The sequence below is a fragment of the Apium graveolens genome, chromosome 3 (assembly GCF_009905375.1).
Source record: "Apium graveolens cultivar Ventura chromosome 3, ASM990537v1, whole genome shotgun sequence".
Classification (NCBI taxonomy): domain Eukaryota; kingdom Viridiplantae; phylum Streptophyta; class Magnoliopsida; order Apiales; family Apiaceae; genus Apium; species Apium graveolens.
Window position 1 is genome coordinate 115,863,796 of NC_133649.1, and position 3,736 is coordinate 115,867,531.

Here is a 3,736-nt window from a genome sequence, read left to right on the forward strand (position 1 = left end):
CCCCCAGCTGAAATTTGGATGATTTCTGTTGTTAGGATGATAGGTCGCTGACACAGGCTGCTGTTGTCGCTGATAATTATTCACATACTGAACAGATTCGTTGACAAGAGAACACTGATCCGTAGCATGAGAACCTACAAAAAGCTCACAAACCATAGCTATTTGATTAACTCCATATGTAGCCAGAGAATCAACCTTCATTGATAGCGCTTGGAGCTGGGCTGCAGTAGCGGTGGCTGCATCAACTTCCAGAATACCTGCTACCTTGCCTGACGTCATCCTCTGAGTTGGGTTTTGATGCTCATTTGCAGCCATCGTCTCTATAAGATTATACGCCTCAGTATAGCTTTTAGCCCATAAGGCGCCTCCAGCTGCTGCATCGAGCATGGGCCGAGATTGGGCCCCCAAACCATTACAGAAACCCGTGATCACCATCCAATACGGCATTCCATGATGTGGACATTTTCTCAACATTTCCTTGTAGCGTTCCCAAGCCTCGTACATAGATTCTGTAGGTTGCTGCGCAAACTGAGTAAGAGCACTCCTCATAGCAGCAGTCTTTGCCATCAGATAAAACTTCACCAGAAACTTTTGCGCAAGATCTTGCCACGTAGTGATGGACCCAGCTGGTTCAGAATGTAACCAGTCTTTAGCCTTGTCCCTCAGTGAGAATGGGAAAAGCCTCAACTTGATAGCCTCATCAGTCACGCCATTATACTTAAAAGTGCTGCAGATCTCGACAAAATTCCTTATGTGCATGTTGGGGTCTTCAGTTGCCGCTCCTCCAAAAGAAACAGAATTCTGCACCATCTGAATAGTGCCCGACTTGATTTCAAAGGTGTTAGCTTGAATAGCCGGATGAAGGATGCTTGACTGAATGTCATCAATTTTAGGCCGAGAAAAATCCATAAGAGCTGGATCAGCTTGAACAATACGATCTCCCATGTTTACTGGTTCTTTCCGCTCAATTCCTGAATCCGAATCCTCAAAATCTAACTTCTCCGGAATATCAAGAACTTCGTCTGTCTCCTCAGCTGTATCTAAAGTCCTCTTGCGAGCACGAGAACGAGTTTGCATAAACACTTGCTAAAGTACCTGAAACACAACCGGAAACAATAATTAACTACTACGTCCTAATCACTGAGTCCTAATGACCAATGATGGTAAGTACATAAACTAAACAAATACGCCGAGTCCCCGGCAGCGGCGCCAAAAACTTGTTAGGGCGAAAACACGCGCTAATATTCACGCAAGTATACGCGTTCACAAGTAATATAGAATACTTTCTAGTTCGTTCCCACAGAGACTCAGACTAAATTATTGTCTAATTAAACTCACTCACCAATATATGATTACTTCTCAATGTTAAGACACTAACACTTAAGATTGTTGATTAAATATTAACTACAATTAACTGCTTAATTAATCACTTACTTAACACTTCAAATTATCAATAATAAAACACTCATGAGATCACAACTTCATTACTACTTCCTTCAATAGTCATTGTTATTACCTTTAGCATGTGACAGTGATGATATTAATCGAATAACACGAAACTGATAAAAGCCAACTTTCATTGTACTAATACCATTCTACCAAACATCCACAATTAAGATAGAAGTTGAATAGTCATCAATTATGTTGAGTTCCTATATGTCTACAGAAATTGACAACACAACGATTTAAGAACAAGTTATTCCTTTTGATTACATAGGGCAAATAAAACTGTTAGAGTTACCCACTAATCAAGCACAACGTACATGAACCTATGCTAGCATGGCAAGTTCTAAATCTCAAGATCCACCGTCGCTTCACAAGAGATTAACACCCTATCTTATATGTTCGCGACGCACATAAGACGAATACGCACAACCAATACTAGATATCATACAATCATCACACACTAAAGTATTAAACAATTACTAAAGAATTCCATAATAAATCCGTTGCAACCCCATGATCACGATTAGCCCATAATAGCACTTATCGTCATCATGGGTTCATATGAAATCATGATAAAAAAACACAAGAAAATAATAACTAAACTAATTATATTAAAACAGAGTACGTCACAAGAGTAAATAAGTTCAAAGTAAGAAAACTAGCATCCAACGTTACAACGAAATAAGAAGCACAAGAAAATATGCTTCCTCTTCGTTGCGGTGTGCTAAATCGGTCTTCCTCCTTATCTCCTTCGCTCCTTGCGTAAAAACACGATCTTCTTCAATCCACACTTGTGAAAACGTCTCAAATCTACTTATATAATAGTCCCATAAAACTCAGATTACATAGAAGTGGAAACCAAACAGAAGTAGAAGTCCTCAAATAATATATCTTTTTTCCCGACCCTGCGCGGCCGCTCAGCATAGCTGAGCGGGCGCTCAGCTTCCTGCGCGGCCGCTCAGCATTGCTGAGCGGGCGCTCAGACCTCTACTGGAAAAAATCCTGATTTGCTCCGTTTCTTCGCCGTACTCTGCCCATTTCTTTCCTCACGCAATGGTGAACACATGCCAAGGCTTATTCTTGATGATTCCTCCCCCGAAATGCAACTAATACCCTGAAATGCATAAACACTAGAAAAACGCATCAAATACACAAAATACTTGATTTCAAGACACCAATTTAAGCCATTTTAAGACGCTCTAAGTGGTATAAAATGCCACTTATCAGTAACTTATGTAATAATAAGTGTTGTAGCACATTTTTGCAAACAACCTTGTGTAGATTCCGTAGGAGCATATGAGTCATGTTGACTACTAGTAGATATGCAGAATAGGTGGATTAATTGTAAAAATGAGATGTCTTGTAATTCTGCATAAATGAAATGGAGTCAAGTGTCAAATAGCTACCCGGTGGATGATCAACAAAGCTACCCGACAGATGATCAACAAAGCTACCCGAAGGATGACAAGCATGTACCCGACGAATGATCAATTCAAATATCTGTTGACAGTGACAACATAGTCACATGCGTTGGGTGTTTACAAAAGGAATGTGGCAGCCTGTTTAGCAAAAAATTGAGAACAAAAAAGCATTACCATTTCCATACAAGGTATGAAGATTTTCAAAGATGCTGGAATAGAGTAATGAAGTAGTATGGAGTTAGACTTGATAGGTTTTGTTTTATTATCCTGTCTTATTACCATGTAAACTTGGTGATATATAAACCAAGTGTAGCAAGTAGAACAAAAACAACAACTATCAAACTAAGAAAACACATTTAGAAGAGAAATAAAAAAAGATGTAACTGTTAAGAATTTTTCTGTAGTTTGTTTGTTCACTTGTAAAGCAGCTGTGAGCCAATTTGAGCTTCACAGAGTTCTCAAATCGATATATATATATATATATATATATATATATATATATATATCTGGTGGATACATTCAAATCCACCAGAAAGTTTTAAAGACTTGTGTTTTTATTACTTTGTTTTTGATTTACTTAATTCCTTATTCCGCACTTTGCAAATCAAAACACTTATATATATATTGAGTTATAACATTTTTATAAATCTTGAAATGAAGCCAAAATTACATTCAACCCCCCTTCTATAATTCTTGTTGTATTGTTAGGGAATAACATGGTCCCACGAAGTGATTACCCCCGATCCAAGCTTTTAAAACCATTGTTGAGTGCTTTCCCTGAAAGTTTCCTCCAAGAGTCGGTATCGGGCCAAGTCTGAAACTTGATACACGTCCATATCTATATTGAATGGACCCAAGAATTCCACAGG

General features: G+C 38.5%; 1 non-coding gene across 1 annotated transcript; it reads left to right on the top strand.

The window, feature by feature from the left end:
• The first annotated feature begins 445 nt into the window (after positions 1 to 445).
• On the top strand, positions 446 to 552 carry LOC141715755 (small nucleolar RNA R71). Its single transcript, XR_012572506.1, has one exon. It is a non-coding gene; the product is annotated as a small nucleolar RNA R71 (small nucleolar RNA).
• The last annotated feature ends 3,184 nt before the right edge of the window (positions 553 to 3,736 follow it).